Source organism: Onychomys torridus, chromosome 16, assembly GCF_903995425.1.
Source record: "Onychomys torridus chromosome 16, mOncTor1.1, whole genome shotgun sequence".
Taxonomy (NCBI): domain Eukaryota; kingdom Metazoa; phylum Chordata; class Mammalia; order Rodentia; family Cricetidae; genus Onychomys; species Onychomys torridus.
In genome coordinates this window covers 53,554,318-53,569,818 of record NC_050458.1, presented here as the reverse complement: position 1 = coordinate 53,569,818, position 15,501 = coordinate 53,554,318, and the positions used below count along the sequence as shown (strand labels likewise).

General features: G+C 43.3%; 1 non-coding gene across 1 annotated transcript; it reads right to left on the bottom strand.

Moving 5' to 3' along the window:
* Positions 1-208: 208 nt before the first annotated feature.
* On the bottom strand, positions 209-312 carry LOC118597574. The gene has a single exon (XR_004946866.1). It is a non-coding gene; the product is annotated as a U6 spliceosomal RNA (small nuclear RNA).
* Positions 313-15,501: the final 15,189 nt, after the last annotated feature.

Below are 15,501 nucleotides of genomic sequence, written 5' to 3'. Positions count from 1 at the left end.
ACTCAGGACCTCTGGAAGAGCAGTCAGTGCTCTTAACCTCTGAGCCACTTCTCCAGCACTGGTTTTGGTTTTGATGCTTTGTAGCTTTGGCTGTCCTGGAACTCAATTTGTAGATCAGGCTGGCCTCGGAACTCAGAGATCCTTCTGGCCTGCCTTCCAAGTGCTGGGAGTAAAGGCATGCACCACCACCGCCCAGCTATTACTTTTTTTAATAATAAAACATTTCATGAATTTGCATAGCATCATTGCACAGGGGCCATGCTAATGTCTGTATCCTTTTATTTTCAGTATATGTACTACTGAGTTGAGCTCTTGAAAGGTTAAGTTCTGTATGTCCATCTTTTTGATAAAGTATGATATATTTAGGTTAATCTGCCTCCTTCGCCTTCCTCTCCCCCAGCTTCACTTCCTTTTTTTTTTTTTTTTTTTTGGAGATGAGGACCAAACCCAGGGCCTTGCGCTTGCTAGGCAAGTGCTCTACCACTGAGCTAAATCCCCAATCCCATCACTGCTTAGGAAGTTAGGTGGACTGACTTTTTTTCCTACATAATTCATCTTTTCCAAAATTGTTTTAGCTGTCATGTAAATTTTTATGTTTTGTTTTTGTTTTTGTTTTGTTTTTTGGGCTTTTTGAGACAGGGTTTCTCTGTGTAGCTTTGCGCCTTTTCCTGGAACTCACTTGGTAGCCCAGGCTGGCCTTGAACTCACAGAGATCTGCCAGCTTCTGCCTCCCGAGTGCTGGGATTAAAGGCGTGTGCCACCACCACCCCATGTAAATTTTTAGAATAATGTTGTATCTATCCAAAAATATTGCTCAGATTTTGGTGGGAATTAGGTTAAACTTAGAGCTAAATTTGGAGGAAATTGATATTTTTATTGTTTTGAGTATACTAGTGTGGGAACCTATGTCTCGTTCATTTGTTTGGAACTTTCTCTCTCTCTCTCTCTCTCTCTCTCTCTCTCTCTCTCTTTTTCTTTCTCTTTCTTTCTTACCTCAGGGGGAGTTTTATTAGTATTTAAAAGAAAAACACCTGAAAGCAGGCAAGCTGTAAATCTCAGTAACTGCCCAAAGGAGGGGAGTGGAGGAGAGAAGGAAAAAGCCATGCTGATTGAGTTAAACTGGCATGCAGGTCAGTCACTTGTTTGTGGGCAGCCACATGGAGGAAAAGGAGGCTTCAGAGAAAGAGCAAGGAAAAAACAGTTCTAGCCAGCAATTGCAAGAAAGAGAAGAAAGAAAAATGAATAGTTACACCCTTCTCAGTTGGGACCCAGAAAGTGTACCTCGTTGCAATTTTGTGAATCTCACTGCAACTTTGTGGCAGCTTATAGGGGAACTGCCAAACATACATTGTTTTTTTTTCTTTTCTTTTTTTCTTTTTTTGTTGCTAGGTGGTGTGGGTGGGGGCGTGGAAGGGTGTTGGTTTTTTGAGACACAGTTTCTTTGTCTGTGTAACAACTCTGCCTGTCCTGGAACTTGCTTTGTAGACAAGGCTAGCCTCAAACTCACAGAGATCTGCCTGGCTTTGCCTCCTGAGTGCTGGGATTACAGGTATGCACCACCACTATCCAGCAAACTGTTTTCTTATTCAGTGTTTTATAGTTTTCAGTGTACTAATTGTATGTATTTTGTTAAATTTATGTTTAATATTCCATTTTAAACCATTGCAAATGTGTTGTGTTTTAAATATCAGTGTCCCTATGTTTACTGCTAGTAGGAAGATATAATTGACTTTTTTAAATGTAATTTGTGGGACAGGGAGATAGCGCTTCATGTAAAGGTACTAGCTGTGCAGGTCTCCCGACCCAGGTTTTATCCCCAGCACTTGGTAAGTGCTGCATGTGGTCATTTGCATTCCTACAGCAAGGTGAGAGGTGGAGAGAAGAGAATTACCCAGAAACTCCTGGGCCAGGTAACCTGGAGCAAGCAGTGGAGCAGCAGAGACAAGAGAGCCCTTGTCTTAACAAGTTGTAAGGCAAGAAGTGACTACAGAAATTGCCCTGTGACCTCCACACATGTGCCAGCATCTGCACTTACACACACACACACACACACACAGACACACACACAGACACACACACACAAGTCTTTTCTGTCTTGAGAACTTGCTGAGTTCACTTTATTAGTTCTAGGAGGTTTTTTAAAAAGACTTGTTTGTTTTTCTTTATGTCTGTGTGTCTGTGTGTTTGCACATGTGTGTGGTTTCTATGGAAGAAAGAAAAGGGTATCAGGTTCCTTAGAGCTGGTTACAAGCACTGTAAGCTGCCTAACATGCTTGTTGAGAATTGAACCCTGTTCCTCTGGAAGAACACCAAGTGCCCTTTAACTGCTGAGGGAATGAAAATGAAGACATGGGGCCCTGCGGGGGTGGCGCATGCCTTTAATCCCAGCACTCAAGAGGCAGAGCCAGGTGAATCTCTGTGAGTTCGAGGCCAGCCTGGGCTACAGAGTGAGTTCTTCCAGGACAGGCTCCAAAGCTACACAGAGAAACCTTGTCCTGAAAAAAAAAAAAAAAAAAAAAAAGAAAAAAAAAAAAAAAAAAAAAGAAAAAGAAAATGACAGGGTAAATCCTAGTTGTGGTTGAGGAGAAGGTTTTATTGTAGACATGAGGGAGAATAGAGCCAGAGGCATCTGGAAGGTTACAGACTAAACCAGGCCGTGAGAGGAGAGAGACAGGAGATAGAGGAACCAAGAGGCCAGGAGAGCTCGTGAGAACCAATTGAGGACCCAAAGAACAAGCAGCCAGAATGACTGGGTTATATAAAGGAAAGCAGAGAAGCTGGGGGAAGGGAAGGGAAGGAAGCTTAGGAGCTGGAGAGGTTTAGAGTGGGGGGGGGGCATCAGACAGGATGATTTGTCAGTAGAGACTGAAGGAGTCTAGAGATTAGCATAGACCTTGATATGCTAATAGGCACCACAGGCATAGGCTATTGGAGAGATATTTCCCCTTAGCCAGATAATGGATAATGCAAGTAGGAACTATCTAAAGTCCTTGAGGAAATGCTGGCTTTTGTCTAAATGCCAGACTTTGGGAAAAGGAATTTTTTGAGACCTGACACTGAGCCATCTCTCCAGCCCCTAGTTCTAGGAGGGTTTTTGTTGTTGGTGGTGGTGGTTTATTTATTTTTTTCTTTCTTTCTTTCTTTCTTTCTTTTTCTTTCTTTCTTTCTTTCTTTCTTTTTTGGTTTTTTGGTTTTTTTTTTTTTTTTTTTTTAATTTGTTTTCAAGACAGGTTTGCTCTCTGTAGCCCTGGCTGTCCTGGAACTCTTTGTAGACTGGTCTTGAACTCAGAGATCTGCCTGCCTCTGCCTCCTAAGTGTTGAAACTAAAGGTGTGTACTGCCATACCTGCTCATGTGTCTCCTAATTTGGATCCCTATATAGAGAATGTTTTTGTTTGTTCTAATGCTGGGAACTGGGTTAGGGCCTTGCACATTAAACAAGCATACACTACACCTTGGAGGTATACTGTCAGCCAGAGAGATATTTTAAAGAATTGACCTGTGCTGTTATAGAGACTTAGTGAGTCCAAAATCCAGTGAGGGAGGCCAGGAGGCTGGAGACAAAGGAGTTGAATAAAGCTCTAATCCAAAGGCCATCTGCTATACAACCAGAAGGATCTGATGTTGCAGAATATATTCAAAGGGAGCCTATTGGAGAATTCCCTCTTGCTCTGGAGATACTATATTTACTTGTATTCAGGCAGACAGTGGATTGGCAGAGGCCTTCCCACATTATGGAGATCAATCTGCTTTACTCAAAGCTCACTGGTGGAAGGGTAAATCTCATTCGAAACAAACAGGATGTTTGACTAAATATCTGGGTACGCTGACCCAGTGTCTTAGCCACTGTTCTATTGCTGTGAAGAGACACCATGACCAAGGTAGCTCTTACAAAAGAAAACATCTAATTAGGGGCATGCTTACAGTTTCAGACAATTAGTCCATGATCACCATGGTGAGCGTGGTGCTGGAGAAGTAGCTGAGAGCTTTAAATCCTGATCCATAGGCAGAGAGAGAGAGAGAGAGAGAGAGAGAGAGAGAGAGAGAATGACTGACAGATTGGGCCTGGCCTGGGCTTTTGAAACCTCAAACCCCATTCCTGTTGACACCTCCTCCAATGAGGCTATGACTCCTAATCCTTTCCAAACATTTCATCTACTGGCAACTAAGCATGCAAATACATGAGCCTTTGAGAGGCATTGTCATTGAAACCAATACACCCAGGGACATTGATACCTATTAGCCATCATAATTTCCCTCTGATTCACAACATCTGGGTGCTCCAGAATTTGACCTCCTATGTCTCCTCAATATCAATACTATACTTGGTTTTCTTACCTTGACTGAATTTTATCAATTTTATTGGTCACTTGGAAGAACCAACTTTTTGTTTTATTTATTTTTCTCATTTTCAATTCCACTGATTTTTATATTATTTCCTTCCATTAGTTTTGGGTTGATTTTGCTCATCTTTATCTAGGTTCTCAAAATGGGAGCTGGGGATGGGGGCAGGCTGGAGGGATCATGGTTCAGTGGTTAAGAGCACTGACTGCTCTTCCAGAGGACCAAGATTCAATTCCTAGCACCAACATGGCAGCTCACACCTGTGTGTAACTCCAATTCCAGGGGATCTGACACCCTCACACAGACATACATGTAGGCAAAACACCAATGAACATTAAAAAAAATTTTTTTGAGGAAAAAAAGGAGAAGTGCTGGGGATATCTTTCTATATGCTGTAAATGTGTTGCTCTGATTGATTGATAAATAAAACACTGATTGGCCAGTAGCCAGGCAGGAGGTATAGTATAGGTGGGATAAGTAGAGAGGAGAATGCTGGGAAGTGGAAGGCTGAATCAGGAGATGCTGCCAGCCACCACTGCCATGAGAAGTAAGATGTAAAGTACTGGTAAGCCACAAGCCATGTGGCAACTTATAGATGAATAGAAATGGGTTAATTTCTATTAATATAAGATACAAGGGGTTGGGGATTTAGCTCAGTGGTAGAGCGCTTGCCTACCAAGTACAAGGCCCTGGGTTCGGTCCTCAGCTCCAGTAAAAAGAAAAAGAAAAGGAAATTTCCCAGGAATGGCATGTTCTACTTCCAGTAAGGAATGATATGATAATATAAGTCTTATTACTTGGGTCTGAGTGGGCTGTGGGGCCTGTGAGGACTGGAGAAATCTCCAGCTGCAGATGGGAGCTGGGATCTTGCACCATTGCTTTGAGATACTGTTTCTTTTCTTTTAAGTATAAGTTCTTAGCTGAGTGGTGGTGGCGCACACCTGTAATCCCAGCACTCGGGAGGCAGAGGCAGGTGGATCTCTGTGAGTTTGAGGTTAGCCTGGTCTACAGAGCTAGTCCAGGACAGGCTCCAAAGCTACAGAGAAACCCTGTCTCCAAAAACCAAAAACCAAAAAAAAAAAAAAAAAAAAGTTCTTGCTATGTAACCCTAGCTAGCCTGGAACTCACTAAGTAGACCATGCTGGTATCGAACTTAGAGCAGTCCTCTTGCATCTGTCTCCTGAGAAAAAAGGAAATATATATATATATATATTTTTGCTGGAGCTGAGGACCAAACCCAGGGCCTTGTGCTTGCTAGGCAAGCACTCCACCACTGAGCTAAATCCCCAACCCCAGAAATGTTTTTTTTTTCTAAGATATGTATTTGTGTTTAGATTTCCCTGTGTCCACAGTTTTTGGTATGTTGTATCTTTTTCACTAGATTTAATGTATTTCGATTTCCTAATGCCTCTTTTTTGTTTGTTTGTTTGTTTGTTTGTTTATTTAGGAGCTGAGGATGAAACCCAGGGCCTTGTACTTGCTAGGCAAGTGCTCTACCACTGAGCTAAATCCCCAACCTTATTTTTATTTATTTTTTTATTATTAAGAGATTTTTCTATTCATTTTACATACCAACCACAGATTCCCCTCTCCTCCCTCCTCCCACCCCCCAGTCTTCCCCCCCAACCCACCTCTTTTTTGTTTTATTTTGGTTTTTAATTTTAGGTGGTAGAGAGATGGCTCAGTGGTTAAAAACACTTGTTGCTCTTACAGAGGACTTGGGTACACTTCCAGCACCCAGTTCTAGCTTATATCCAGTTCTAAGGGATCTCTCACCCGCCTCCTGCCCCCACTTCTGACACCATAGGCACCACACATGGCATACATAAATACATACAGAACACTCATATACTTAAAATATAAATTAATATTAGTGTATATGTGTGGGTGTGCATGTGAGTTCCGCTGTCCAAGGAGACCAAAAGAGGATTTCCTGGGGCTGGAATTACAGGCATCTGACATGGATGCTGGAAACCAAACTCAGGACCTCTGCAAAAGTAGTCCATACTCAAGCTGGGCGGTGGTGGCGCAGGCCTTTAATCCCAGCACTCGACAGGCAGAGGCAGGTGGATCTCTGTGAGTTCAAGGCCTGCCTGGTCTACCTGAGTGAGATCCAGGAAAGGTGCAAAGCTACACAGAGAAACCCTGTCTCAAAAAACAAAACAAAACAAAACAAGAGTAGTACATACTCTTAAGCACTGAGCCATCTCTCCAGCCCTTATTATGAAACAGGATCTCACCAAAAAATACCAGGCTATCCTTGCACCCTCAAGCCTCCTGATTTCTGACTCCCAAATTCTGGGATTACAGGCATGTGCCACCACACCAGGCTTTTGTCATGTTTCTGTGGCATGTGTTTCATTATTATTTAAAGGTGTGCACTGCCCATGTCCAGATTTGTTTGTTTGTTTGTTTGTTGTTTTTTCGAGACAGCGTTTCTCTATGTAGTCCTGGCTGTCCTGGAACTCCCTCTGTAGGCCAGGCTGGCCTCAAACTCAGAGATCCTCCTGCCACTGCCTCCTGAGTGCTGGGATTAAAGATGTGCACCACCGCCTGGCTAAAGTAATTATTGGTACATTGGACTTATAGTTTTTGTTGGGGGAGATTTGTTTGTGTTGATTGTTCTGAGACCACCAGTAGAGTCCAACATTGGTTCAGAGGGCAGAGTCCACATTCAGCTGGCTGGAGTGTACCATAGAGTTTCCTGGTCAACTCAGAGATAGGACACATGGAGGAGAAAAAGGAGGAGCTGAGACGTTGCTGGTAGTGTCTTTGATTCAGGAAGTAGGGAGAGACAGATGTTTGTGTCTCTTGCTCCATGGATCTCTCATGTTTATTCCTTAATATTTACTCCCGAGTTATATTTTTTAATAAAAGGAAAAAGAGCCGGCAGTGGTGGCACATGCCTTTAATCTCAGCACTCGGGAGGCAGAGCCAGGCGGATCTCTGTGAGTTTGAGGCCAGTCTGGTCTACAAAGCAAGTTCCAGGAAAGGCACAAAACTACACAGAGAAACCCTGTCTTGAAAAACCTAAATAAATAAATAAAACGAAAAAAGAAATCGAAATCTTTTGACATTTAAAGTTGTTTATTTTCTTCCTCATTTCACTTCTCTTTTCTTGCTTTCCGTGGGATACATGAAAATTGTTTAGAATTCCATTTTGATTTTTTATAGTGTTATTAGCATAACATTTGTGTAATTTTCTCAGTGATTTTCTGGGCATTACAACAAACATGAATGTATTATCATAGTCTATTCATATTGACATTAGTGTTATGAGTAAAGTACAGAAACTTCATTACATCTGTCTCCTTACCTTATCCACTAAAACCTATAAGTACTTTTGTTTAGTGGTTTGTTTGTTTGTTTTTTCTTTTTGTTTGTTTGAGACAGGGTTTCTCTGTGTAGCCCTGGCTGTTCTGGAACTCACTCTGTAGAGCAGACTGGCCTCAAAGTTAGAGCTCAATCTGCCCCCGCCTCCTGAGTGCTAGGGTTAAAGGTGTGCACCATTATCACTGAGCAAAGCCTATAATTTAAAAAAAATATCCAGCCGGGTGGTGGCGGTGGCGGCGGCACACGCCTTTAATCCCAGCACTCGGGAGGCAGAGGCAGGTGGATCTCTGTGAGTTTGAGGCCAGCCTGGGCTACCAAGTGAGTTCCAGGACAGGCGCAAAGCTACACAGGGAAACCCTGTCTTGGAAAACCAAAAAAAAAAACAAAACAAAAAAAATGTCCACTGGGTGGTGGTGGTGAACAGATCTCTGTGAGTTTGTGAGTTCAAGGCCAGGTTGGTCTACAGAGGGAGATCCAGGACAGGCACCAAAACTACACAGAGCAACCCTGTCTCGGAAAAACAAGGACAAAACCAAATTTCCTATATGTACATTCATATAACATATCCTATATTTACACATATAACATGAGACGGTAGCAGGCTTTCTTTTAGGTCACCAACCAGCTCCCAAATCATGACATGGCAACTTACTATTAGTAATGAATGCTCGTCCTTATCTTAGCTCTTCTTTGAATCTGTTTCTCTTTATCTACATTTCGCCTTGGCTGTTTACCTTTTTTTTTTCCGGTATGTCCTACTTTTTCACTGCTCTTCAGGTCTGGCTGGCTGGCTTCTGGCTCTGGGTGTGTCATTCTCTTTTTCCCTTGTTCTCTCTTTTTTCAAGCCTAGATTTCTCCTCCTACGTATTCTCTCTGCCCTCCAGCCCCACCAATCCCTGTCCTGCCTGGCTATTGGCCATTCAGATTTTTATTGGACCAATCAGGTGCCTTAGGCATGGGAGGTGAAACAAATGCATCACATTTTCTTTTCTTTTCTTTCTTTTTTTTCTTTTTTTGGTTTTTCGAGACAGGGTTTCTCTGTGTAGCTTTGTGCCTGTCCTGGAACTCATTCTCTAGCCCAGGCTGACCTCGAACTCACAGAGATCTGCCTGGCTCTGCCTCCCAAGTGCTGGGATTAAAGGCATGTGCCACCGCCACCACCACACCCGGCCAAATGCAACACATTTTCACAAAATTAAACAAATGTAGCACAAATAAATGTAACACATCTTTACATTGTTAACAAAGGCAGCAGAAACAAATGTAACACACTTTTACAAAGTTAAAGTAATATTCTGCAACATAAACAAATGTAACATCTTTTCCTAGTTAAAATAATATTTCACAACAGTAGACAGTGCTATTCCCCGCCCGCTTCAACAATTCAGCACGGTTTAATTTACTTATCTTTATTTTAAGTACATTGGTGTTTTGTCTGCATGTATGTCTGTATGAAGGTGTCAGTATAGTTTAAGAAATACATTAATGGGCTGCAGAGAGGGCTCAGCAGTTAAAAGCACTGGCTCTTCTTCCAGAGGACCCAGTTTCAATTCCCAGCACCCACATGGCAGCTCACAACTGTCTATAACTCTAGTTCTAGGGGACCCAACACCCATGGCAAAACACCAAAGCAGGTAAAATAAAAAGTAAATTACGAAAAGAAAGAGGAAACACATTGACGATGTCCAGTCGAACTTACCTGTCTTGTGTTCATTGCATTTCTTTTTCCATTGCTGAAGTTGGCTTCTGTTACCGTGATTTTCCTCCTTGAGAGCTTCCTTCAGCTGATCTTCCTCTGTGTGACACACACATGTACACGCATGGGCCTGCATACACACACACATACACAAACATACACACACTCATGCGGACATGAACACACATGCACATGCATATCTGTGCATATGCACCGAGGCCAAAAGACGGTGTTGGGGGCCTCCACTTATCTCTGCCTATTCCTTTGAGACAGGGTTTTTTTGAGAACCTGGAGTTTTTTGTTGTTGTTTTTTCATTTTCTGGGCTAGGCTGGAAGCCAGAAAGCCTCAGCAATCTTCCTGAGTCTGCCCCTCGGAGCTGGGGTTTTACAGGCATTCATAGGGCGCTAGCTTGTTAGGTGTGCTGAGATCTGAACTCTGGTTCTCGTGATTGTGCAGCGGGCGCCCTGACTGCTGGGTTGTAGCTCCTGCTAGTGTCTCTCTCCTGGGTAGTTCTGTTCACAGTGTATTGTTCTCACTTTCCTGTTGTTCCTCTAACATTAGAGGCTCTCTTTATTTGTTCTCATTCAGTCTGAAGGAGTTTTATTAAATAGAGAATTCCTGGTGGACAGTTCTTTTCTAGGAGAGTGGTGTCCACATCTTCCTGGCTTCAGTGGCTTCTGCTGAGACTTCCCTTCCCTACAGGCAGTGTGTCATCTTTCTGAGTCCACTTTGTAGATGTTTTGTCCCCAGTTCAGAAGTTTAACAACGATGCATAGAGCAGGCTTCTTGGGGGTTGTCTTATTTGAATCCCACTAACCTTGAATATGCTGGTTTATATCTTTTGCTGTATTTGCAAAGTTTCTGCTATTAGACCTTAAAAAAAATGTTCTCAGCCCCATGCTTCTTCTTGGACTTCACTGACACAAAGCCTAGCACAAACTAGATTTATTTTAATAGTTTTATAGATCATCTCCAAGGCTATGCTCAAGTTCTTTCAACCTAGTTTCTCTCTAGTGCAGTTGGGAAACTTTTATGACCTTATCTTCCACTTCAGAGTCCAGATTCATTCCTATGTCCTATTTAATTTGCTATTGAATCTATCCAGCAAGTTTTTTAAAAAAGATTTATTTATTATGTATACAGTATTCTGTCTACACATCAGAAGAGGGCACTAGATCAAATTATAGTTGGTTGTGAATTGAACTCAGGACCTTGGGAAGAACGGCCAGTGCTCTTAATCTCCAGCCCTCCAGTAAGTTTTTTAAAATCTTTTTTTTTTTTTTTTTTGACAAAGAATTTTTCTTGAGCTTTTCTCTTTGTTCATCTATTTCGAGATAATTTGTAATGACTGTTGAAGCATTTTTGGGGATGGATGCTTGACACTCCCTGTCAGACAATTCCATGTCTGATTCCTTTGTTCGGGCCCTGGCTGATGATCTCTTCCCATTCAAGCTGTGGGTTTTGATTGAAATCAGCCCCCAACCATGACCGGACAGTTCGGATTAGGGTTATGAGACTGAATCCTGCTTAACTCTTCCCTGTCCTTCAGTTGGACAGTTGTTTTGTGCAGGTGAGGGCTTCCTGGGCTGTGCCTATGGGTTGGGGTTGGTGTTCTCATGACGGTACAGTTTTAAGAGTCCTTGCCATTCCATCCTGGTCTATTTTATTCATCAGGTGCCATGGAGATATCTACTTAATTCTTTGGGGTAGGGTTGCCTGTAGGGATAGAGGTGCTTCTCAGGCAGCCCAGAGTGGCTGGGAAGAGACCAACTGAGACGCTAGTCTCAGGCTCCTGCCTTGTCTCTGCTGAATCCACGAAAGGTACTCATTTTTAAAAATTAATTAATTAATTAATTAATTAATTAATTAATTTTAAATCTGGATCTCGATCTGTAGACCAGGCTGGCCTTGAACTCAAAGAGATCCACCTGGCTCTGCCTCTGCTGAGATTAAAGGCATGTGCCACCACCATCCAGCCAGGGAAGGTACTCAAGCTTCCCTCAATGCTGGATGGGGTTCTAGGGAGACACAGATGTACCTGGGCACCTTTGCCACTGACTGGAGGTTCAGAAGATACTGGGCCTAGACTCCTGATTGAATGGGGTGTGGGAGACTGCAACTTGTGTGTTTCCGAGGCCACTGGCCAGCCTGCTTTCCTCCTGTCATGGAGACTTCGACAATTATCTGCTACGTCACTTAAAAGCTGTACTTGAGCCAGGTGGTAGTGGTGCACGCCTTTAATCCCAGCACTCGGGAGGCAGAGCCAGGTGGATCTCTGTGAGTTCGAGGCCAGACTGGTCTACAAAGCAAGTTGCAGGAAAGGCACAAAGCTACACAGAGAAACCCTGTCTCGAAAACAAAACAAAACAAAACAAAACAAAAAAAGCTGTGCTCGGTTGGAAGGAGCAGGAAGAGATTAGTCAGTATCATCAGGCTTGACTAGAAGCCTCTGCTTACCTACTGGTTTGAGACGGGCTCTTGCCTTGTAGTGCCCCATTTCAGTCTGTCAGGTGCTGCTGTGGCGGACGGGTACCCCAGGCCAGGTTCCATGGTCACTTGGAGAGCAGTTTCAGAGCCATCAGCAGTCACTCTCAATTTCCTTCTCCCAGAGTCCTTGGCAACTAAATCCATCTTTGTAGATTTGCCTAGTCAGGACATTTTCTCCAAGTGGAGACGTTTAGCGTGTGTCGTTTGTGCCTGGGTCCTTTGGCCGCACTGGTTTTCTGGGTTCATCTACATTACTTCATGTCAGTAGTTCATCTTTTTTTAAATCTCAAATAATCTGTTTATGGATATACATTTTATTTATCTATTCATCTGTCATCTTCCCCCTTTTTGCCTGTTGTGAATAATACTGCTTTTAATGTTCCATACAAGACATGTATTTACATTTCTTTCTCCCCCCCACGCCCCCCTCCTTCAAGACAGGGTTTCTCTGTGTAGTTATGGCTGTCCTGGAACTAGCCCTGTAGACCAGGCTGGTCTCGAACTCACAGAGATCCGCCTGCCTCTGCCTCCCGAGTGCTGGGATTAAAGGTGTGCGCCACCACCGCCCAGCTGTATTTTCATTTCTTTTGAGCATGAATGTAGAGTGGAGTCGCAGTGGCAGGCTAACTCTATGCTTAGCATTTGAGGAGCAGCCCGCTGTTTTCCAAAGTACCACGCATCAGAGTCTCAGTGTTTCTACATCCCTGCCAGCACTCACCCTAGACCTTTTGGGCTCTATTTATCCCCGAGGTTGTGCAGTCACATCTTGCATTTACAGTTCCATGGTGGTTGATGATGTGGGGTGTTTCCCTGTGCTCACTGGGATGTCCTCTTTGCAGAAGTTTGTTCCAGTCCTTGGCCCATTTTTTAAAATGTTTTTGTTTTGAGTTGAGGATCTTGTCTTTCATTCTGAGGGAGATGGCATCCATGATGGTCTCAGACATTTGGGAATGATGGAATCACTTGAGGGGCTGCATGGGGACATGCATAGAGAAATAGGGAGGGAAAGAAGATCTGAGTGATGAGTCAGACACAGGGGTCATCCAGGTGAGGGAAGATGTTGACTGGCCTTGGGAGAACAGAGGAGTTGGTGTTGCAGGTCTGGTCCTGGTACGTTGTAAGAGAAACTCACAGAAGTTGCTGATGGAATTTTTTTTTTTTTTTTTTTTGCCAGAGCTGAGGGCCAAACCCAGGGCCTTGTGATTGCTAGGCAAATGCTCTACCACTGAACTAAATCCCCAACCCCTAATTTTTTTTTTTTTTTTGACAATGTCTCACTATGTAGCCTGATTGTCTTCAATAAACTCATAGAGACCTGCCTGTCTCTGCCTCCTGAGTGCTGGGATTAAAGGTATGCACCACCATGTCTGGCTGCTGATGGATCTTGTGTGAGCAGTTGAGGCTGCTTGTCATTCAGAAGCATGAGGGTCCCAGTAATCTGAGGTCATACAGCTTCAGAAACACAGTGAGTATCTTCATCAAATTAAATCTGTTGTCCCACAGTCAGGAGGCCAAAAGTCCCAAATGACTGTCTGCAGGGCCACCTCCTTCTGAAACCTATGTGAAAGAGCCTTCCTGTCTCTTCTAGCTCCTGATTACGAAGCTGTCAGGCCATCATCATCCTTGGCTTTGTGGTAACCTCTCTGTAGTCTTTGTCCTACTGTGTCCAAATTTCCTGTTTCCCACAAGGATATCAGGCACAGGAGTAGACCTGGCTTAATGACGTGACCTTGAGTACACACGTGAGGACTGTTTCCAAACCAGGTCACGGTTCAGTACTGTGACCGAGGACTTCAAAACAGCTCTACAGGAGACACACCTCTTCCCGCGGTGAAGGGAGACAACAAAGCAATTTGGGGATGGAGGCTGAGGCCAAGCCTCAGAGGCCTTATGTCTGAGAGGCCCAGTAGGCCTCCTGGAAGAAGCTGAGGAGGCTGCTGAAGAATGGTTTTAAAAAACTTACCAACGTGACTCATACAACTCCAAAGCGAAGATGTGTCAACGATGATTTATTTAATCATCCATGAGCAAAGCGAGCATGATGCTGAGACCACTCATGAGACAGAAGAGAGGGATTTGCAGTGACTGACACAGAGCTTGTTTGAGTTCAGCTTGCTAGCCTGGATTACAAAATAAAACTGTGGGTTGTTTGTTTGTCTGTTTGTTTTCAGACAGGGTTTCTCTGTTTTTGCCGCCTGACCTGGATCTCCCTCTGTAGACCAGGCTGTCCTTGAACTCACAGAGATCCACCTGCCTCTGCCTTCCGAGTGCTGGGATTAAAGGTGTGTGCCACCACCGCCCGGCACAAAATAAAATTGTTAATGCTCTTTAGGGCCATCAAATGGCCACTTTTTCTATCATCTTTTCCCCTAGGCAGAAATAATTTTCTATTATTCACTCTTGAATTTACTTATACTGTCATCAGAGAAGAATCATTTAACATAGCCATCTGTTTTCTACAAGTTCAGAATCTACCTTTAATGACTTATAAAAGACCATAATGGTCTAGCAAGATGTATACCCCAGAAGTCAGAAAATTCCTTTGGTGAGTCTGCCGGACCACATTCAAGCTGATGGTGAAGACACATGCCACTCTTTTGCTTAATCCTAAATTTTGGAGAAGCTTTATTAGTTCCCGCTTGTGATGGAAATCTTCAAGGGTTCTTGTTGCCCCAGGAAAAGTCAGTCTCCTTGTGTGCTGACCTGATTCATGCACACAGGCACTGTGGGAAGTGGTAATTAACATGGATGAACCTCCTTGTTAGGTGGTACATCTAAGCCATGCATTACACAAGACCGAGGCCGGAAAATCAGCTGTCTGATGATGTCATCATGAGGAATGTGGGACTGAGCCTCAATTACGCCGAAGGTATATTATGATTTGCCTTTCTATTCCTTGGGTAGGAAGCTGAGCCAAACTAGTCTTCAAGTTTGCTTACAGTCCTCCTGTGTGTGGGTGAGTTCTCATTTTCTCACCAGCCTCAGTGGCTACCATGGTTCCAGGTTTTTCAGACTGTGTTTGTGTAGGGGGTGGGCCTTTGTACCAGTACAGGTGGCCTGGCCAGCATGGGTCTGAGGGTGGTGTGGCGCAGCTCATGTGCTTTGTTCCTTTATGGTAGGCATGCCATGTGGATCATGATAAATTTAAGACATTATAACGTCTTAATGTAAGGCCTTGGTTACACAAATAATTTGATTTCCCAGTAAAAAGGACAACCATTTTCTATCACAACTATGTAAATCATCCGATTTTCATTAAGAGGAAAGGATATAAGCCAGAAACAGCAGCAAATAATCTGCAATCTCAATCATATTTCCACTTTTCAGGTAGAAATTTTGATATTTTAACATTATTATCCTTTTTTTTTTTTTTTTTTTTAAGTTTTTCAAGACAGGGTTTCTCTGTGTAGCTTTGCGCCTTTCCTGGAACTCACTCTGTAGACCAGGCTGGCCTCGTACTCCCAAAGATCTGCCTGCCTCTGCCTCCCAGTGCTGGGATTAAAGGCGTGCATACACCACCACTGCCCGGCTCTATTTTCCATTTTCTTTGGATTCTAAAGTTCTCTATCCATACAATGTAAGAATATCATTGCATTTGCGTTTCTTTTTTCATTCTTTTTTTTCCAAATAGATATTCTCTG